Source organism: Schistocerca cancellata, chromosome 2 (assembly GCF_023864275.1).
Source record: "Schistocerca cancellata isolate TAMUIC-IGC-003103 chromosome 2, iqSchCanc2.1, whole genome shotgun sequence".
Taxonomy (NCBI): Eukaryota; Metazoa; Arthropoda; class Insecta; order Orthoptera; family Acrididae; genus Schistocerca; species Schistocerca cancellata.
Genome location: NC_064627.1, coordinates 828635375 through 828658638, shown reverse-complemented (window position 1 = coordinate 828658638; position 23264 = coordinate 828635375). Strand labels below are relative to the sequence as shown.

Below are 23264 nucleotides of genomic sequence, written 5' to 3'. Positions count from 1 at the left end.
ATATATATATATATATATATATATATATATATATATATATAATATACATACATTTATAATATACATTTCCTATATACATATAAGATGAACATCAACAAAAGCAAAACGAGGATAATGGAATGTAGTCGAATTAAGTCGGGTGATGCTGAGGAAATTAGATTAGGAAATGAGACACTTAAAGTAGTAAAGGAGTTTTGCTATTTGGGGAGCAAAATAACTGATGATGGTCGAAGTTGAGAGGATATAAAATGTAGACTGGCAATGGCAAGGAAAGCGTTTCTGAAAAAGAGAAATTTGTTAACATCGAGTATAGATTTAAGTGTCAGGAAGTCATTTCTGAAAGTATTTGTATGGAGTGTAGCCATGTATGGAAGTGAAACATGGACGGTAAATTGTTTGGACAAGAAGAGAATAGAAGCTTTCGAAATGTGGTGCTACAGAAGAATGCTGAAGATTAGATGGGTAGATCACATAACTAATGAGGAAGTATTGAATAGGATTGGGGAGAAGAGAAGTTTGTGGCACAACTTGACCAGAAGAAGGGATCGGTTAGTAGGACATGTTCTGAGGCATCAAGGGATCACCAATTTAGTATTGGAGGGCAGCGTGGAGGATAAAAATCGTAGGGGGAGACCAAGAGATGAATACACTAAGCAGATTCAGAAGGATGTAGGTTGCAGTAGGTACTGGGAGATAAAGAAGCTTGCACAGGATATAGTAGGATGGAGAGCTGCATCAAACCAGTCTCAGGACTGAAGACCACAACAACAACAACAACACATTTCCTGGCATACAAAGTGGACGTTACCCGCTGATGCACCGTCAGATCTGGCACTTTCAGTCACGATGCGGTCAAAGGCACGTCCGAACGCGGTAACGGCTTCCTGCCATTATGCCACGTTTCCACGTCAGCCCATCTTATTGCGGTGTTCCCATGGAGCTGCTTGGCGCATACACATCACTTCACTGTAGGGATGGAAAATCCAACCAGTTAAGACCGATACTGGTATTTTAGTTCTGAATAATCGGTATTTTTCGATATTTATTTGGTCTCAGTTATGACAGGGTTTCCTTTTTTTTTGCAGATAACTCGGTGAAAAGCCGGTATATTAATTTGCCACAGATACTGCGCTAGAATTTTGATTTTTAAATAAGCCTTGTTTTGATGAATGAGTAAGTTTATTCGTCAAATTTTCATTGCTTTCAAATATTGGCTTATTACAGAAAAAGGGCAAAGCGATCACGGCGGTTTTAATAGAAAAGTTGTCAGTTGGAAACAAGCAACAAAGACATGACACAAGATTCTGTACAGCATTACTGGGACAATATTGTATATGTTTCTCTGTGACTTCGCCCATTACACTTGTCCGCAACTGGGTTATAGAACAGTTTCTCGCTGTCGTCGTAAGAAATTGATTGTACTGCAGAATGGCACCATCCCTTTGTCTGGAAGTATTTTACGATGTGCAGTAACAGTGAAGTACAGTGTTCCATTCCCTTTAACAAATTAAAAACGCCAGGAGGCACAACAAACTTGCGACATGACGCACTCAAGAAAACGACGCACCACGAAATAATCATCCAGATGGGACGGACATTGGGAAGGTGTGATGCACATATGTAGATCAACAAATGATTACAACTTCAGAAAAAATGGATGATTTATTCAATAGAAAGAACTTCACAAACTGAACAAGTCAGTGAGACGGTCCATCTCTAGCCCATATGCTAGGAGTAATTCTTCTTCGCATTGATTGATAGAGTTGGATGTGGTTCTGAGAGTTTCGTGCCATATTGTGTCCAACTGGCGCTTTAGATGGTCAAAATCCTGAGCTGGTTCGAGAGTCCTGCCCATAAAGCTTTAAGGGGAGGTTTATTATCTTTGGCCCGAAAAAAGCATGTTCTTTGAGAATTTTTTTCTCGGGATGTGTTATAGATATCAATGTCAAATTTTGTCAAAATGTTTATTGATATTTCTTCTACAAACTGGAATTTTTTTGACCGGAAACGTCGAAGAATAAAGGCGGAAGTGCCGTCGGAACGAAACAAAATTTCGATGTAGACCTCCACGCGCGGTATGTCACAGATCAGCCGGCTCGTCTGAAATCAGAGTTGAGTTGACGTTAGCGAAGTATATAAGATTCTTTAGGAGTTGTACCTCGCTTAAGTTATTTGGACCATAGGAAACAAAATGGCGGCCATTTGAAAAAAATAGGGTTTTTTCATAGATTTTTCGACTTCGTCGGCCAAGTAAAAATATTTATAGTTGATGGATTGGAATAAAGGTGGTACAACTCCTAGACAATTTAGTTAGCTTCGTCGGAAACAAAGAATCATGCCAATCGGTTTCGTAGATTTGAAGTTACCATACCGAGCGATAAAAAAAAACGTCATTTCGAGAAAAACGCGGTTGAAGTTTTGACTACATATAAATAGAACTTACGTTCAATCTGCTATTTCGGGTCCATAAATTAGTCCTTCCTCTTCCTTATAGAGGGGGTTCTGCTCGATCTGGGCCATCCTGCGGTGCTCCAGAGGACGGTGACAAGCGGTTTTCGGCCTCTTGAATCCGGTGGTCGTCCGAATGCTTGGCCAACTGCCTCGAATAGACTCCCAGGGTGACACCCATTGTTCTCATGATCTTCAAAAAATGGTTCAAATGGCTCTGAGCACTATGGGACTCAACTGCTGAGGTCATTAGTCCCCTAGAACTTAGAACTAGTTAAACCTAACTAACCTAAGGACATCACAAACATCCATGCCCGAGGCAGGATTCGAACCTGCGACCGTAGCGGTCTTGCGGTTCCAGACTGCAGCGCCTTTAACCGCACGGCCACTTCGGCCGGCGTCATGATCTTCAGAATTGCTGAATACCCTTCGTTGAAGCTGCTTACTGCAGGAAAGTCGCTATCTCCACAGTCTTCGCACCAGAATGCAAATGCTTGGGGGCTAACTCCCAAACATACGCGTTCAAACTTTTATTTGAATTTGGTGCGTGTCCTCCCAAGCACCGGTACAATAACTCGTCCTCCGAAAGAAAAAAAACTGGTGCGTGAAAAAGGCCGATTTCATGCAGGTACATTTTTTTGTTGAATCGCGAATAACAAACATTTCCGTTCCGTATTCGGAAAAACTGTTTCAGGGGTGGATCCTAAACACTTCTATGGATCCAAAAATGCAATTTAAAAAAATAGATTTTTTGAACCAAAAGATAGTAAACCTTGCCTTAAACGTTCTCAATTGGGGAGATATCCGGCGACCTTGTTGGCCAAGAGGGAGTTTGGCAAGCTCGAAGACAAGCCGAAGATACTACCGCTGAGTGCGGGCGGGCATTATTTTGCTGAAATGTAAGCCTAGGATGGCTTGCTATGTAATGAAATGGCACCCCAGACCATCATTCCTGGATGTCAGGCTGTACGGAGGACGACAGTCAGGTTGGTATCCACCTACTTTCCTGGGCATATCCCAACACGTCTTCGCTTGTCATCAGTGCTCAATTCGAAGCGAGACACATCAGCCGCGAGGGATTAGCCGAGCGGTCTGAGGCGCTGCAGTCATGGACTGTGCGGCTGGTCCCGGCGGAGGTTCGAGTCCTCCCTCAGGCATGGGTGTGTGTTTGTCCTTACGATAATTTAGGTGAAGTAGTGTGTAAGTTTAGGGATTGATGACCTTAGCAGTTAAGTCCCATGAGATTTCACACACATTTGAACATTTTTGAGACAGTTCTACTCAAGTCAATGAGATTCCAGGCTGAACACGTGTGTGGAGACAAGCGGGACACCGGGTGGGATACTAACGCGACTGTCGCCAGCCATATGCCAGGCAACCAGGAGTGATGTTCTGGGGTATCGTTTCTTTTCATAGCAATACGTCTTTGGTTATCATCCTCGTCACCTTTGCAGCGTAGCGATACGTCGACTGTATTCTACGCCACATTTTGTTTCCACTCATAGCAACTCATCCCGGGCTTATATTTCTGCAAGATAATGCTCACCCGCACACGCCGAGAGTTTCTACTGCTTTCCTTCAGGCTTGACAATCCCTGCCTTGGCCAGCGAGTCCACCGGATCTCCCCCATCTGAAAACGTTCGGAGCATTATGGGCAGGACACTACAACCAGATCACAATTTTGACGATACAACGCGCCAATTGGACAGAATTAGGCACGACATTCCTCAATAGGACATCCAACAAGTCTGTCAATCAGTGCCAAGCCGAGTAACTGCTTGTATAACGGCCAGAGGTGGACCAACGCGGTATTGACTTGCTCAGTTTGTGAAGCTCTGCTCTTGAAGAAATCACCCAATTTTTCTGAAATTGTAATCATCTGTTGGTCTGTAAATGTATGTCATATCTACCCATTTCCGTCCCATTCGGATAACTCCTTGGCGGTGCGTCGTTTCGTCTCAGAGTGTATAAGGAGGAAAAAATACACATTGTTCCATGGAAGGGAAGATAAATTTGATGTATTTATAATTTCACTGACGTACTGCAAATAACAGCAAAAAAACCGGAAACTGGTTATTCTGGGTATTATGCAACAACACAATAAATTTAAATTACAACAACATAATCAATCGGCGATAGTGGAACACCACCGTGACTGTGGACAACCTATCAGGTTCCAGGAAGCCCGAGTACTGGCGAATGAATCGTGCATGCGAGAACGCAAAATACGGGATGATGATGATGATGAAGTCCCATACTCCGTGACGGAGCGTAGGGGAACGATACGGGAGACCCGCACCGCCGTACTAGGCAAGGTCCTAGTGGAGGTGGTTTGCCATTGCCTTCCTCCGACCGTAATGGGGATGAATGATGATGATGAAGAGGACACAACAACACCCAGTCATCTCGAGGCAGGAAAAATCCCTGACCCCGCCGGGAATCCAATACGGGAGGTGATCGAAATTATTAAGCAGCCTGACAACATCAACAGAGAAGGTGGCTACAACCTCCCGGCGTCCTGACTGCCGGCCATCACGGTCCAACGGGCCTCGAGCGGTCGCGGGGCAGAAGCTACGCGGGACACGGACGTATCTGCACAAACAGCTGTAGAGCAACTGCCAGTCCACTTCCGCGCACACCAGGAGGAAAACTTGCCGGCCAGAAGCCGAACGCTGATTGGCGGACAGCTACCAATCGTTGACAACATGGACATCCACGAATAGCCTCTTTCCTTCCATCTTCCCTTACGTCATGACTAGCCATTCATATTAGAGGGCCAATTAAAAGTTTTACACTAGTGACGTCAGACATCGATAGTCTGTCATAAATAGAAGCATCTATCCCCATGCAAAACCAGTCGTGCCCTGAGGAAGGCCGTTGCAATGCGGCCGAAACGTCGGTTTTAGGTTATTATTGTTGTTAGTTTTTTAGCTGTTGTGTCTAGACAAGACAGCCTAGACACAATGAGAGGAAGCCGAAAGGCACGCGCTCAAACTCACGCAGGCTGGCGTGAGGTCTGAAACAGGATACGTAATGAATGCTATAAAGAAAAGTACGTAGCTTCTGGAATACTTAACTTTAATCCACATTTGTAGAACATCGCTCTTGATGATACATTAATAGAATCTCAATATCTATACTGGTAATGGCGCCTTACTAGGTCGCAGCAAATGCAGCCGAAGGCCATGCCAACCATCGTCTCGGCAAATGAGAGCGTAGTTCCCAGTGAACCATGGCCAGCAACGCTGGCTGTACAACTGGGGCGAGTGCTAGTACGTCTCTAGACCTGCCGTGTGGTGGCGCTCGGTCTGCAATTACTGACAGTGGCGACACGCGGGTCCGTCGTATACTAGCGGACCGCGGCCGATTTAAAAGCTACCACCTAGCAAGTGTGGTGTCTGGCGGTGACACCACATTAGCAATGACGCGGCATAATACCCAGAAGAATTTTAATCACTATGACACCGGCCGCGGAAGCCTACGTTCTTATATCGGAAACTGTTTTTTTTTTCAGAAACTGGTTATTTTGAGCGGTTGCAGGACTCAGTTTAAACTTGAGATGCCTTCTCGCTGGAGGTTCGAGTCCTTCCTCGGGCATGAGTGTTTGTGTTGCTCGACCTAAGCAGTTTGGTCCCTTACGAATTAACACACTTTCGACCATTTTTGAACTTGAGATGAAAAAAGCGGTGTAACCAGATACTGGTTATTTTAGCGATAACCGCCAGTCCTACTTCACAGCCACGACTTGCGCCAGCGGTGAATAGTCACATGCTCGTGGACTAAGAGTTCTACATCATTTAAACATCTCCAAGGTGACTAGTGTCCTCTTGTAAGGTAGTGATGGGCATTTCGTCTGGCGAGTTTAGTAATGTAAAAATAAAGCGTATGACTTTCGAAAGGCGTGTACAGCAAACAGAGGCAGTGACGGTTGAGACAGCCGGTAGAATGCAATCGCCTTGCTGGGTGGGAACGCCCAGGCGCCGCCAGCGCAGTTCCGGGGCGGGGCAGGGCGAGCTATGAGGGGCGCGCGCGCCACGCAGGGGCGCCACTCTCACTAATGCGACCACCTCCCGTACTTTCGGCACGGCAGCAGACGAGAGTAGCTGAGACGACAACAGTCGAATTTTCGCAACGTCCGTGACACGTAAACCAAGTACACACACCTTCAGTACTCTCTGCCCTAGGTCTGCAAACGAGCACAGAGAGTGTCTTTATTTGCTACTTCACCAATATGATAGGTGCGACAAGCAATTATAGTACATGAATCAAAACTCTCCAAGCCAGCAGCGGCAGGAGCAGTACTACCAGCTCTTACAACGGCAACAGTAAACCAATTGTCATCATGACTGAAGGTATCATTATTGGCGATACTAATATTAAAATTACAGCCTACAAATACACGTGGTCCATCAAGAAAAGTATTAGCAACTCCTTCCAGTTTATTTTTTTCTACACCCACTTCAGTGCCACTCTTCGTTTCAATATTAGTATTGCTCTTGAAAACAGTTGCACGATGACGCGCACATCGACGGCGCCCTTAGTCCGGAATAGCTCAGTAGTTCCGTTCAATACAATTTCCTGTGTCCGATCCAGACTGGCAGTGAGACCAGATGTTCCACTGATTATTACATTACTGGCCATTAAAATTGCTACACCAAGACGTAAAGCAGATGATAAACGGGTATTCATTGGACAAATATATTATACTAGAACTGACATGTGATTACATTTTCACGCAATTTGGGTGCATAGATCCTCAGAAATCACTACCAAGAACAACCACCTTGGCCGTAATAATGGCCTTGATACGCCTGGGCATTGTGCCAAACAGAGCTTGGATGGCGTGTACAGGGACAGCTGCCCATGCAGCTTCAACACGATACCACAGTTCATCAAGAGCAGTGACTGGCGTATTGTGACGAGCCGGTTGCTCGGCCACCATTGACCAGACGTTTTCAGTTGGTGAGAGATCTGGAGAATGTGCTGCCCAAGGCAGCAGTCGAAGATTTTCTGTCTACAGAAAGGCCCGTACAGGACCTGCAACACGCGGTCGAGCGTTATCCTGCTGAAATGTAGAGACCGAATGAAGGCTAGAGTCACGGGTCGTAACACATCCGAAATGTAAGGTCCACTATTCAAAGTACTGTCAATGCGAACAAGAGGTGACCGAGACGTGTAACCAATGGCACCCCATACCATTACGCCTGGGGATACGCCAGTACGGCGATGACGAATACACGCTTCCAATGTGCGTTCACCGCCATGTCGCCAAACACAGATGCGACCATCATGATGCTGTAAACAGAACCTGAATTCATCTGAAAAAATGACGTTTTGCCATTCGTGCACCCATGTTCGTCGTTGAGTACACCATCACAGGCGCTCCTGTTTGTGATTTAGCGTCAAGGGTAGCCGCAGCCACGGTCTCCGAGCTCATAGTCCATGCTGCTGCAAACTTCGTCGAACTGTTCGTGCAGATGGTTATTGCCTTGCAAACGTCCCCATCTGTTGACTCAGGGATCGAGAGGTGGCTGCACGATCCGTTACAGCTATGCTGATAAGATACCTGTCATGAAGCTTCCTGGCAGATTAAAACTGTGTGCCCGACCGAGACTCGAACTCGGGACCTTTGCCTTTCGCGGGCAAGTGCTCTACCATCTGAGCTACCGAAGCACGACTAACGCCCGGTCGGCACAGCTTCGCTTCTGCCAGTATCTCGTCTCCTACCTTCCAAACTTTCGCAGGGAGCTTCTGTAAAGTTTGGAAGGTAGGAGACGAGATACTGGCAGAATTGAAGCTGCGAGGACCGGACGTGAATCGTGCTTCGGTAGCTCAGATGGTAGAGCATTTGCCCGCGAAAGGCAAAGGTCCAGAGTTCGAGTCTCGGTCCGGAACACAGTTTTAATCTGCCAGGAAGCTTCATATCAGCGCACACTCCGCTGCAGACTGAAAATCTCATTCTGAAGATACCTGTCATCTCGACTGCTCGACGAGGCCTTTGGGATCCAGCACGGCATTCCGTCTTACCCTCCTGAACCCACCGATTCCATATTCTGCTAACAGTCATTGGATCTCGACCAACGCGAGCAGCAATGTCACGATACGATAAACCGCAATCGCGATAGGCTACAATCCGACCTTTATCAAAGTCGGAAACGTGATGGTACGTATTTCTCCTCCTTACACGAGACATCACAACAACGTTTCACCAGGCAACGCCGGTCACCTGCTGTTTGTGTATGAGAAATCGGTTGGAAACTTTCCTCATGTCAGCACGTTGTTGATGTTGCCACCGGCGCCAACCTTTTGTGAATGCTGTGAAAAACTAATCATTTGCATATCACAGCATCTTCTTCCTGTCGGTTAAATTACGCGTCTGTAGCACGTCATCTTCGTGGTGTAGCAATTTTAATGGCTAGTAGTGTATTATATACACGTTAGTAGTGTGTGGATAAGTTGAGAATCTGGGTCTGGGAGAGGCATGCTACATTAGTCCGTGCAGTTGCATTGACCATTGTGTCCGGATGGCGCAGTAGTCAGAGCATTTGCCTAATAAGAAGGAGATCCGGGTTCGAATCCCGGACTGGCACTGATTTTCAACTTTCCTCATTGATTTAGATCAATGCCCACTCGTAGCCAATGTCTGTCACTCCTTTGTGTCTTAATCGAAGACCCATCGATATCGACACCGTAATGATAGTTTCCAACGTTGAAGACAACAGTGTTCAGCGCATCCGGGATATATTAATTAAAATTACTACTTCTTACCCAGATCTTTTCAGCACCATCACCTTAGTAACATATGCAATGTTTCTGCCATTTTCGGAATACGAGGACGTGCTGAAAAGTAATGGCTCCGAATTTTTTATGCCTCAACTCTTAAAGCTTTTTAAGTAAAACAAAGATTATTAACATTTTACATCTTTATTCTTCAAGCCTACATATTTATTTCTCAATATAGCTACCCTGGCGACGAACAAATTTCTCCCAAACAGAGACCAATTTGTTGATACCGTCACTGTAGAATGTTTGACTGTATTGATGCAGCCACAACCTCACCTCTGCTTACACGGCTTCACCGCTATCGAAGTGAAATTCTCGAAGGTTTTCTTTAAGTTTTGGAAAGAGATGAAAATCGGATGGGGCCAAATCGGGACTGCACGATGAGAATGGCGGATGATCGATGCTAATGAACTCCAGGCGTCGGATTGTTGCAGATTTCGCAGCGCTCGTTTAGCTACTTCTGGTTTTGGATAGTACGAGTATAACAAGAACATAGATCCTGGAGGAAACTACTGACACTGTCCAGTCGCATTAACGTGCACCGCATGTGAAATGCGTGAGTAACCACCTTTTTCAGCATTTTCAGAGATGATGATATTTGGTTTGTGGGGCGCTCAACTGCGTGGTTATCAGCGCCCGTACAATTACCCAATCTTTGCTCAGTCCAATTTCGCCACTTTCCTGGATGATGATGAAATGATGAGGACAACACAAACACCCACTCATCTCGAGGCAGGTGAAAATCCCTGACCCCGCCGGGAATCGAACCCGGGACCCCGTGCTCGGGAAGCGAGAACGCTACCGCGAGACCAGGAGCGGCGGACAGCATTTTCAGAGTCAGTGATGTTCCGGGAGGTACCGACAGAGATGTGGAGCCACGCCAATTACAGTGCTGTGGCCAACTGTGCTAGGTTTCTCCGTTGAGGATCCGTGACGCGAACAGTCCGATCGAGGAGGTCCCACAAATTCTCGATTGGATTTAGGTCCGGGGACTTTGGTGGCCAGAGGAGTACTGCAAACTCATCCTGGTGCTCTTAGAACCACGGAAGTATTGTCCTGCTGGTAGATACCACAGCGCCGAGGAAAAATAAACTGAATGTAGGGATGGACAAGGTCTCCAAGTGTAGATACATACTTGTATTGATTTATCACCCAGGGAACGCCAGGGAACGCCATGAAAACATTTCCCAGGTCATAACGCTCCCTCCTCCGGCCAGGATCCTTCCGGCGATTGTTGCAGGACGTTTCACGTCATCGGTAATCTGCCCGATGAAGAATAAAATGTGATTCATCTAAAAAAGCTGCTCAGTGGGCGTCCGGTTGCTGTACTTGCGTGCGAATTTCAGCCTTCGTCGCCGATGAACAGTAGTCAGTACGGGAATATGAAACAGGCGCCTGCTGCGGAGGCCTATACTCAGCAACATTCGCTGGACGTTCGTTGAGGAGACACTTTTGGTAGCGCCTTCGTTCATCTGGACGGGCACTTGCTGAACAGTTGCCCATCTGTTCGCACGTACAGGTATCCGCAGTCGTCGTCCACCCCTGTCACCTATGGCCAATGGCGCACCACAATTACCTAAGTGCCAGTTTTGGATAGAGCCATTTTGCGGAGCACGGAATACTTCAACCACGGCGACCCGCGAACAGTTTACAAACGCAACCGACTTGGAAATGCTCCCATCATTCCGTTTTGCATGTTAGGTAAATCGTTCCGATTCCGCCTTACAACAACGACTGCACGCGACACGTTTCGTATATCCTAAACTGCTAGTAGGCTACCACCCCCTGCTGTCTGTGAGTGGTTATCGTACGTTAACGAACATAGGCAGTAGTCACATTAAGGAGAGTGGACCATGTACATACACATGCTATAAGACTGACTGAGGGATCATGGGAGCTGTAGGAGTTGAGAGTGGAGTGGTATGTTAGGGTGGAGACGAAGGGATGGTGGGTGGTGAGGCACACTGCGAGCGCGCGCGCGCTTGCGTCTTTCTGTGTTTGTGTGTGTGTGTGTGTGTGTGGCCATGAAGTGACTCGCAATCAACATGTAGCTCGGTAAACGTAAACACTATGAACATTAAACGCTATAGGCAGAAGGTTTCATTAAACGCTATATGCAGAAGGTTTCGTCCTTTGGAAAAGTCACTTAATATACGGGGTGTTACAAAAAGGTACGGCCAAACTTCCAGGAAACATTCCTCACACGCAAATAAAGAAAATATGTTATGTGGACATGTGTCCGGAAATGCTTACTTTCCATGTTAGAGCTAATTTTATTACTTCTCTTCAAATCACATTAATCGTGGAATGGAAACACACAGCAACAGAACGTACCAGCGTGACTTCAAACACTTTGTTACAGGAAATGTCCTCCGTTAGCGAGGATACATGCATCCGCCCTCCGTCGCATGGAATCCCTGATGCGCTGATGCAGCCCTGGAGAATGGCGTATTCTATCACATCCGTCCACAATACGAGCACGAAGAGCCTCTACATTTGGTACCGGGGTTGCGTAGACAAGAGCTTTCAAATGCCCCCATAAATGAAAGTCAAGAGGGTTGAGGTCAGGAGAGCGTGGAGGCCATGCAATTGGTCCGCCTCTACCAATCCACCGGTCACCGAATCTGTTGATGAGAAGCGTACCAACACTTCGACTGAAATGTGCAGCAGCTTCATCGTGCATGCACCACATGTTGTTAAAATGGTTCAAATGGCTCTGAGCACTATGGGACTTAACTTCAAAGGTCATCAGTCCCCTAGAACTTAGAACTACTTAAACCTAACTAACCTAAGGACATCACACACATCCATGCCCGAGGCAGGATTCGAACCTGCGACCGTAGCGGTCGCGCGGTTCCAGACCGTAGCGCCTAGAACCGCTCGGCCACCCAGGCCGGCTCAACGTTACCTTGTACAGCAGCAACTTCTCTGACGCTGACATTAGGGTTATCGTCAACTGCACGAAGAATTGCCTCGTCCATTGCAGGTGTCCTCGTCGTTCTAGGTCTTCCCCAGTCGCGAGTCATAGGCTGCAATGTTCCGTGCTCCCTAAGACGCCGATCAATTGCTTCGAACGTCTTCCTGTCGGGATACCTTCGTTCTGGAAATCTGTCTCGGTACAAACTCACCGCGCCACGGCTATTGCCCCGTGCTAATCCATACATCAAATGGGCATCTGCCAACTCCACATTTGTAAACATTGCACTGACTGCAAAACCACGTTCGTGATGAACAGTAACCTGTTGATGCTACGTACTGATGTGCTTGATTGCTAGTACTGTAGAGCAATGAGTCGCATGTCAACACAAGCACCGAAGTCAAAATTACCTTCCTTCAATTGGGCCAACTGGCGGTGAATCGAGGAAGTACAGTACATACTGACGAAACTAAAATGAGCTCTAACATGGAAATTAAGCGTTTCCGGACAAATGTCCACATAACATCTTTTCTTTATTTGTGTGTGAGGAATGTTTCCTGAAAGTTTGGCCGTACCTTCTTGTAACACCCTGTATTTGAGCCGTGCTTGGCTCGCTCTCGTGCCATCACTTATTTTACATCCCGTTTTTTTGCGTGCTCCCACCTCGTTATGTTAGTTTCAATGTCTGTTGTCACTGAGTTGCTGCTTTGTCTGCCCGTGAGCGACAGCAGCAGCGCCTGTCGATATAGCCCTCACGTGTTATCTTTGCTGCACTGCTATTACTTCCCGTTGTCGTCTGTCGAGGAGTCAGTTGGAACGCGCCAGGAGTGTGGTTTGGACTTGCCAATCGGGGAGCTGGAACGCGGCACTAGTTCTGTCAGGTTGGAGCAGCAGTGAGGCCTGCATGTCCATGGCTCGCCCGACCGTTGCCACCACACATCACTTGAGCCGGGGACGGTCATCGTGGGTCGTCGGTTGGTCGTCCTACCGGACGACGTGAATTGGCTCGCTGATCGCTTATGGGTTGGCTGTGTGTGTGAATCGACTACCGATTTGTCTTCGTGATTGCACAGCCACTACTTAGTGACGTTCAAGTCCTCGTGCAAGTGCTTGTCAAACTGTGTGTGTAGTTGGTGTCATTTCCACTGGCAACTTGTTTTAAATGTTGACGGCGTACTGGCAGTGAGTCGGTCGGTTGGTGTGGGTCAGCCAGGAAATCTCCGCGCGGCGCCGTGGGCCGGGCCCGCTGGCGGTCTCTACGCAGTGTCGGAGTGTGTGGGAGCTGTTCCGATTGCTACGGGGTTCGTGGCTCACTGACCCAGGATATCAAAGTTGAGTGGTGATTTAATTACCGAAGCCAGACTGTTCACATTGTGCCGTTGGTTTTCACGGTTGGCTGTTAGGGGTATTCCCGTGAGCAACAGCGAGTGTTCGAGTTGGTGACAGTTTGGCCACTATCCGGTGGAGTTTACCTGTATTTTTGTTATTTGCAGTCCAAGTGCACCAGCGGAATTTTCCGCCTTGTGGCCGTTAGCGTTCCGGTTACCTGCCCTGGCCGCTGATGTAAAATTCAGGCAGTGTCCTTTCCTTACTTTTTTGTCGCTGTGTGTGTAGTTTTGACAGCTTATGCATACTTGGTTGTGGGCGGCTACGCCTTTTACGTTTTGGCTTTGGAGTTCCTTGTGCACTGGTCGAGTGAAAAGCGAGTCGTCTTGTCGGTGGGTCCGTTGACTGTCTCTTGGTTGGGTTGCCGGCGGATCGCATATAGTTGAGCCGACTACCTGTCTCGCCTAAGCGAACGTTAATATTTAAAGTGCAGACCGACCCCCGGAAACTTCTGAGCGCCGCTGGCTATACTGCTTTTTCTTATTGGAGTTTGAATGTGATTTTAATGGCTTATAGCCGATGGTTTAAATTTGTATGATTTTAGTTGGGTTTTAAATAATGGGCCTTCAGCCGCTTTAAATGTGGAAGTTCCTTACTTGTCAAGTCTTGCATTGTTTGGGCCTTCAGCCTCATTTAAAATATTTCTTTTGGATAAAGCTTTGGGCCTTCTGTCTTTTGAAAATTTATTGTAGTTGTGTTTTTCAATAATGGGCCTTCAGCCACTTTAAAATTTAGGTTCCTTACTTGTTAAATCTTACGATTGTTTGGGCCTTCAGCCAGTGTAAAATATTGCTTAAATATAAAGCTTTGGGCCTTCTGCCTGCTAAAAATTATTTTAGTTGTTTTAAGTAATCGGTCTTCATCCGTTTATAAACTAAAGTTCTTGTCTTTCAAGTATCAAACTGTGCGGGGCCTTCAGCATAATTGAAGATAAGGCCTTCTGCCTTGTGTTTTTTTTTTTAATTAATTTTACCTGCAGTCTTAAATCATGGGCCTTCAGCCGTCTTTAAATTAAACGTTTGCTTTTCAATCGTTAGATTTGCTGGCCCTTCAGCCAAGTTATAGAACTTACTTACGTGAGGCCTTGTGCCTTCTAAATATTCTGTTTTGAGTCTGAGTTTTAAGTTAATGGCTTTCAGCCGTTTGTAAATTTAAGTGGTTGTGCCCTTAAGGTATAAGACAGTGTGGCCTAAGTTCAAAATTTTTGCTGTACTGTTTGGACAACTAAATAAAGTTATATGTGTTTGAGTGTAACTGACAGCCCCCTTTTGGCCTCTTTCCACAATTGCAACTACCTGTTCTGTCCTGCGGACTTAACCAGAGCGTTTCAATATTATTCATTCGATTCCCTGCATTGTAGCCATTTTTTGTTTAAACGACACTGCAACACGTTCATAAAACTCTCAAGAATCATCATTTACACCATTTTGTCTAACTATGAATTCAGTGAGTTCGCTATCATTTCGAAACTGTTTCCCTACGTGAGCTGCCCTTCAATCGTCTAAAAGACACAATACATATGGTGTTAGTATGGGATTGTATGGAAGATGTGGCGCCACTATCCATCCTTGTTAGTCAATGTGAGCAGCATGTGGCATTGCATAACAGCGATGCAACTCCGTCCATTGGGTGTAACGCTTCTTTGTTCGTAACATACGTTTCAGCTTGCCAGCAAAGGTGACTTTAGTCCAAAGTTCGAGCAAGCCCACGAAATCACCCCTGTGGGATTCCTCTAGAATATCGCCATCGATTTCTTACGTGACCTCCAAACTGCGGTCTTCTTCGATGAATCTATCCTGAACGTCTCCCTTTCATAGCTTCCTCTTTGTTCTCGAGATCACAATGAAACAACTAAGTTTCAGTACAGATAATTTCAACAAGAAAACTTTGTGGAGAACAGAAATTTCTTAGATCATCAAACATATTCTGGAAATGATCTTCGATTCCAAGAGCGTGGGATCCTGTGATCGAAAATCTATCTATATCCGTAAAGTGTACCACTCAACTTACCTGGAGCGAATTCGATAATTCGCAGATTTAATAAGCTCCGCGGGTTCGATTTTTCGTAAACGTCTTTTAAAATTTAGACTGTGTTGTTTTCTTACACTCTGCTTCGCTACTAGAAGGATTTGGTGGATTTTTTACCATGAGGAAGGAATTAGTATAATTGCAGCTCCTTAATACGTATGTCTACTAGATGACAAATGAAAGAAAAAAACAATAATGTGAGCACGGGCTGTCATACCGGCTACTAGACTTTAAATGATGTTTTCCAGTTATATTTTTTATTGACTATTTTATTTAACTCTTAGCCATTAGTTAAAGTTTTAGCGCGCCACCTTGTGAGTCTTTTCTCACTGTGACTCCACGGGGCTTTGACGGTTGGTTGGCAGTCTAGTTGCCGGCGTGACAGCGTGTGCTCACACTATTGTAAATTGACCATATTTTTGTTCATGGGGTGGTTTCTTCGTGGGTAAGTTATCACAGTTACAGTTAGTTTTCCTGTTTAGCGTTTCTTCTGGCTTCATATTTTTACTAAAAAATTTTTAGCTGTTTCTTTATTCTTATTAGTGCCCAGTCATATGCCAAAACTTTATTAGCCTAGCCATTGTATGGGAGTTATTTCTGCTCACTGAACGTGCCTATTCGCCTAGGTCAGGTACTCCTTGCACGCATTAGTAGCTTACTTTTTCCTGTTATCACTATCTGTTTCGTGTTGCTTCTAGGTGATGCAATGAAGCAGTGACACTTCCTATTCGGCTGTTATCTCCTAGTTCTCTGACACTCTTAATCACGTCTGACACCTCGTTTACGATTAGCAAGAAGTTTTTATCGGTAAGTTCAGCTATGGTGCAATATTTTATCAACTGAAATTTATACCCCCTGAAACACAAATGTGGTCCTGTGCTTCACAGTCCAAACGGTGTATGTCTTGCTCCTGTTATTTTTAATTTATTCATTTATTATTGCCTTTGCTTACACAACAGTTTGTAATTTCCCCGGATTGTCTGATGATGCCTGGAACAGAAGAAACCCGTCACATGTGAAGATTGAATAAACCTATCTTGTGCAACCAAGGCTGTTTTTTCTCTTCTTAAGATCTATTACGATTGCTCCACAAGTTCCATTGATTTTAAGATGAGAAAGGGGTAAAACCTGGAGAAAGAAGAATGTTGATGTTGTGGTTTTCAGTCCTGAGACTGGTTTGATGCAGCTCTCCATGCTACTCTATCCCGTGCAAGGTTCTTCATCTCCCAGTACGTACTGCAGCCTACATCCTTCTGAATCTGCTTAGAGTATTCATCTCTTGGTCTCCCTCTACGATTTTTATCTTCCACGCTGCCATCCAGTACTAAATTGGTTATCCTTTGATGCCTCAGAACATGTCCTACCAACCGATTCCTTCTTCTAGTCAAGCTGTGCCAGAAATTCCTCTTCTCCCCAATTCTATTCAATACCTCCTCATTAGTTATGTGATCTACCCATCTAATCTTCAGCATTCTTCTGCAGCATCACATTTCGAAAGCTTCTATTCTCTTTTTGTCTAAACTATTTATCGTCCATGGCTACACTCCATACGAATATACGAATACTTTCAGAAACGACTTCCTGACAGTTCAATTTCTCTTCTTTAGAAACGCTTTCCTTGCCATTGCCAGTCTACATTTTATACCATCTGTACTTCGACCAACATCAGTTATTTTGCTCCCCAAATAGCAAAACTCCTTTACTACTTTAAGTGTCTCATTTCCTAATCTAATTCCCTCAGCATCACCCGACTTAATTCGACTACATTCCATTATCCTCGTTTTGCTTTTGTTGATGTTCATCTTATACCCTCCTTTCAAGACAATGTCCATTCCGTTCAACTGCTCTTCCAAGTCCTTTGCTGTCTCTGACAGAATTACAATGTCATCGGCGAACCTCAAAGTTTTTATTTCTTCTCCGTGGATTTTAATACCTATTTCGATCTTTTCTTTTGTTACCTTTACTGCTTGCTCAATATACAGATTGAATAACATCGGGGAGAGGCTACAACCCTGTCTCACTCCCTTCCCAACCACTGCTTCCCTTTCATGTCCCTCGACTCTTATAACTGCCATCTGCTTTCTGTACAAATTGTAAATAGCCTTTCGCTCCCTGTATTTTACCCCTGCCACCTTCAGAATTTGAGAGAGAGTATTCCAGTCAACATTGTCAGAAGCTTTCTCTTAGTCTACAAATGCTAGAAATGTAGGTTTGCCTTTCCTTAATCTTTCTTCTAAGATAAGTCGTAGGGTCAGTATTGCCTCACGTGTTCCAATATTTCTACGGAATTCGAACTGATCTTCCCCGAGGTTGGCTTCTACCAGTTTTTCCATTAGTCTGTAAAGAATTCGAGTTAGTATTTTGCATCCGTGATTTATTAAACTCATTGTTCGGTAATTTTCACATCTGTCAACACCTGCTTTCTTTGGGATTGGAATTATTATGTTCTTCTTGCAGTCTGAGGGAATTTCGCCTGTCTCATACATCTTGTTCACTAGATGGTAGAGTTTTGTCAGGAGTGGCTCTCTCATGGCTATCAGTAGTTCCAATGGAATGTTGTCTACTCCCGGGGCCTTGTTTCGACTCAGGTCTTTCAGTTCTCTGTCAAACTCTTCACGCAGTATCATACCTCCCATTTCATCTTCATCTACATCCTCTTCCATTTCCATAATATTGTCCTCAAGAACATCGCCCCGGTATAGACCCTCTACATACTCCTTCCACCTTTCTGCTTTCCCTTCTTTGCTTAGGACTGGGTTTCCATCTGAGCTCTTGATATTCATACAAGTGGTTTTCTTTTCTCGAAAGGTCTCTTTAATTTTCCTGTGGGCAGTATCTATCTTACCCCTAGTGAGATAAACCTCTACATCCTTACATTTGTCCTCTAGCCATCCCTGCTTAGCCATTTTGCACTTCCTGTTGATCTCCTTTCATCAATTAAATTCAGTATCTCTTCTGTTACCCATGGATTTCTACTAGCCCTCGTCTTTGTACCTACTTGATCCTCTGCCGCCTTCACTATTTCATCCCTCAAAGCTACCCATTCTTCTTCTACTGTATTTCTTTCCCCCATTCCTGTCAATTGTTCCTTTATGCTCTCCCTGAAACTCTGTACAACCTCTGGTTCTTTTAGTTTGTCCAGGTCCCGTCTCCTTAAATTCCAGCCTTTTTGCAATTTCTTCAGTTTTAATCTACAGTTCATAACCAATAGATTGTGGTCAGAGTCCACATCTGCCCCAGGAAATGTCTTACAATTTAAAACCTGATTCCTAAATCTCTGTCTTACCGTTATATAATCTATCTGAAACCTTGTAGTATCTCCAGGCTTCTTCCATGTATACAACCTTTTTCCATGGTTCTTGAACCAAGTGTTAGCTATGATTAAGTTATGGAAGAATATGGAATCAGATTTGCAGACAACATGGTTCTTCTAGTAACGGATGAAAAAAATTGCAGGAAATAGTAGATGTCATTGAAGCTAAGAATAGAAGAGCTATGGAATGATAGGTACTGAAAGTGCAGCGAAGAAATTAAAACACGATAGTAAGTTGAAAGAGACATTTTGTAAGAAAAGGAGGGCTTTCTGTACCAGTGTGGACGAATATTTGAAGAAAAGATTTATAAATTGTTTTGTATGGAGTGTCCTACCGTATTCTGCTGAAACGTGTGTAATACAGAAGAAAGATGGAGCAAGACTACAGGCTTTTGAGATGTTAGGAAGAATTGAGAAATAAGTTGGACGAATGGGATGACAAGTGTAGAGGTGCTGAGAGGATTAGGAAAGCAGACACAGTTACAGAGTGTAATAAGAAGAAGTACAATAAAGTGGATGGGACATATATTTAGGAAGAAAGAGGGGGCTATAAAAATAACCGTAAACCGGTTTGTGCAAGCGAAGGCGAGGGAGGAAGAGATTTCGGATCATGGATAAAGTGTTGGGCGCGAGCGATGGAGACGCAGAGTAGAAAACGAATACTGATGATGACTGTGTATAAATACCTTGAAATGACGACGGCGTTCTAGACGAAGACACAAAGAAATTGGCTCTCTACAATTAATCCAGTCCAAATATATTTTACGTTAACGTATTCACGAATGGAGTCAGTAAATACTTTACAGAACTTGTAAGTCCATGAGCCAGCGGCTTGTCAAACAGTGTTCAGATTGTTTCAGTCTCAGTCAACGTGCACATTACACCGCTCTTTTATATTTCGTATAAACGCTTGATTTTATCTGTGTCAATAATTACTTAAAATCATTTTTCTCGTTGTCTAATGTATGCGGAATTGCTTTTGTACTGCACTTAGACTGTCGTTCCGATTTTTATCTCATGACAATCCTAATTTGAACGTTACAGGCCTATAATAATAATAATAATAACCAGGTACTCTTAAGTTTTGACGAGGCGACTGACAGCAGTTGAAGAACCGATGGACCTCGAGTAATTGATATTAACAGCTTTTTCCGGTCGCTGCCAAATACGCTAGCAGGCAACATCATGTACAGTGCGATAAAGTATGTAAAAGGGAGTCAACAATAGCTAAAATGGAATTTGTAGTGATCTTATTTGTTGGCGTGTTAGACGCATTAAACACGGCGTTGCCTACTAGCAAAATTTGATGGCGTGGGACAGCAGTTCTATCTTGTAACGATTCAGCCGGTGCCACAAACCACCTCGCCGAGGGTGTTCGTTCCCAAAGTGTGTACCGCCTCCGTACAATACTGGCTTGCGACCGGTCCGCCACCAACAGTCAAATCAGTCTCTATTACACCCCCAGATAGTCCTTAATAAATTTTACAGTTGTACATAGTAACCAATAAAGTGAAAATAAACAGTTGATATCTCTAGTCTTGTAATTTCGGAATGTCGTTCGATTAGTGAACAGAAGCTTCTGCCGTACCTGTGTACTCGCCGGTCTGTGTTGGGGCGATATTACCGTCGTTTTGGACGAGTAAATCAGTAACCAGCACAGTTGCGACGGTCTACCTAAACGTGGCTGACTCTGGATGACTCTGAAGCGATCGAAACCGATTCACTCTGTTGCCCAGGACACTGGCCACTGTCATTCGATGTTGCTGAGCCATTGCTGGATTTGAACACGGATTCGATCACTGCACGTCTGGGAAGTAGGGCTTACCTGAAACAACAGAAAACAGAAATAAGTTATGGAATAATTTGGAAATTTGTAGTAAGTACTATGGAACCAAACTGCTGAGGTCATCGGCCCCGAGGCTTGCGCACTACTTAAACTAACATAAACTAACGTACGCTAAGGACAACACACACACACCCATACTCGAGGGAGAACTCGAACCTCCGACGGGAGCAGCCGCGCGAACCGTGACAAGGCGCCCTAGACCGCACGGCTCCCCGCGCGGCAATTAGTTATGAAGACAACTGAAGAACGTTGACTATTAACGTGCTTCCGCAGACTTCTTAAAATAATGTAGGTTTGCTGTTTCAAATGATTTATTCTTCCGTTATTTTCGAGCGTTTTTGAATGTTGATTGTAGGGACCATTCAGATTGAATATCTTCGTTATCAGTATTTAAATGATAAGAATGTGTGCCTCACTTATACCGTTTTGATGTTTTTCAACGTTCTGTAAGGTTTATTGTCCACTACAAAGAGATTCTGATAGCTGACTTTGATCCACCGGCCACTTGGGTGCAGTTAGAACCAGTCGGTTTTCTACCGGAAACTGACCGCTTAAAGATGCAGTAAGTGACACAGAAGTGTTCTCCATAACCTGTACATCTTTTATATTAATCTTTTGTGCGAATAAGTTGCAAATTAGGGCTGTTTACTTTGTATGGTGACCCACTCGTTGGAGCTTCAATTAGATGCGCTCCACACCAAATAAAAGCTTCCGTGTTGTCTGCTCTTCCCTCCGTACGATGTAGAATGGATTTTGCTTGAGATTCTTGTGCAAACTGCTGGTTTAACCCTAGCAATACCAACGCATTTTCCATAATGCGCCCTACCGGGCGGGGGGTAGAGGCGGATACTTAATGCCCGCCGCAAAAAATTAAAAAGACAAAATTCGTTAATTGTAGTTAATTTAGTTTTCCAACTTTTAGAGAGGTACTGATGCGCGAATAAAAAATGTACTTTCAGTCACTTGTACTACCCACGGCGGGGGAGTGTACTTTATGCCCACACTAAAAAATATTTTTAAAATGCATATTTTGTTAATTTACTCACGCATCAATATCTCTTTAAAAAGTGTGTGTTAAGGTCCTGAACCTCAGAATATTGAACATGACATTCACTGGGGAAAGTGACACCTACTACTAAGACTTAAATTTTTGGGTAAAGTTTAACTGAAAAATTTAAAATATTTATGGAAACTGGGAGAAGAATTAATCAAAAACAGAAAAAAAGAAAATTTTTCAAAATTTTAAAATATAAAGTAACTGACACATTACAATGCTTTCAAAACGTCGGCATGAAGTCCGTTCTCCCCTCCCCCTTGCTATTTTGGGGGTAAATTGTGAAATTTGAGTGTGTTTCTTTTCCTAAGAACGCATGTGGACTGTGACTTACGAAAGTCTAGGTACTGCGTTTTACTCTACAGTTAGTTACCCTAAAATAAACTCCCCCCCCCCCGAATGGGCCTTGAAAGCCCAACGGTACCCACCGATCGCTGTTCCATCCTCCGACCTCAGGCGTCACTGGATGGGGGTATGGAGGGGTCAGCACACCGCTTTCTCGGACGTTGTCAGTTTTCGTGACCGGACCCGCTACTTCCCAGCCAAGTAGATCCTCAGTTGGCCTCACAAGGGCTGAGTGCAGCCCGCTTGCCAACAGTGCTCGGCAGATCGGACGGTCACCCATCCAAGTGCTAGCCAACCCCGACAGCGATTAACTTCGGTGACCTGACGGGGACCGGTGTTACCGTTGCGGCAAGGCCGTTGACCAGTTACTTACACTACCTGATAAAAACATCCGGACACCTGTCACTGAACATTAATATGGGGTGCATCGTCCCTTCGCCTTTATGATGGCTTGAATTCTGCCGAGGACACTTTCAATGAGGAACGCGACTGTCTTTGGAGGAATGACAGTCCATTCTTCCGCGACAGTTGAAACCTGAGAATTTAGTGATGTTGGACGCTGAAGTCTGAGGCAAAATCGACGATGTAACTCATCCCAAAGCTATGCCACCAGATTAAAGTCGGCACTCTGGGCACCTCAGTTCATTTTAGGAATGGCATTGCCCACAAACCATTTCCTTACAGACGGTGCTTCATACCAGGGCGCACTGTCATGCTGGTACAAATAACAAAAAAATGGTTCAAATGGCTCTGAGCACTATGGGACTCAACTGCTGAGGTCATTAGTCCCCTAGAACTTAGAACTAGTTAAACCTAACTAACCTAAGGACATCACAAACATCCATGCCCGAGGCAGGATTCGAACCTGCGACCGTAGCGGTCTTGCGGTTCCAGACTGCAGCGCCTTTAACCGCACGGCCACTTCGGCCGGCTACAAATAACCATCGACGTTCTCTACTGTACGCAGTACACAGTGCTGCATAATATGTTCGTATCCTTCCCCATTTAGCGTTTTAAACGGAACATGGGGACTGCACGATAACAACGAAAAACACGTCAACATAATTCACCTTGGGCACTACATATGTCAGTTAACGTTCTCCAGGCATTCGCTAAACTCAAATCGTTCCATCGAAATTCCACA

General features: G+C 44.8%; 1 protein-coding gene and 1 non-coding gene across 2 annotated transcripts in view; both read right to left on the bottom strand.

The window, feature by feature from the left end:
• The window catches only part of LOC126162716 (leucine-rich repeat-containing G-protein coupled receptor 5-like), a 381094-nt gene that overhangs the window by 272469 nt on the left and 85361 nt on the right, over positions 1–23264 (bottom strand). The window lies entirely within an intron of this gene.
• On the bottom strand, positions 12042–12125 carry Trnap-ugg (transfer RNA proline (anticodon UGG)). The gene has a single exon. It is a non-coding gene; the product is annotated as a tRNA-Pro (tRNA).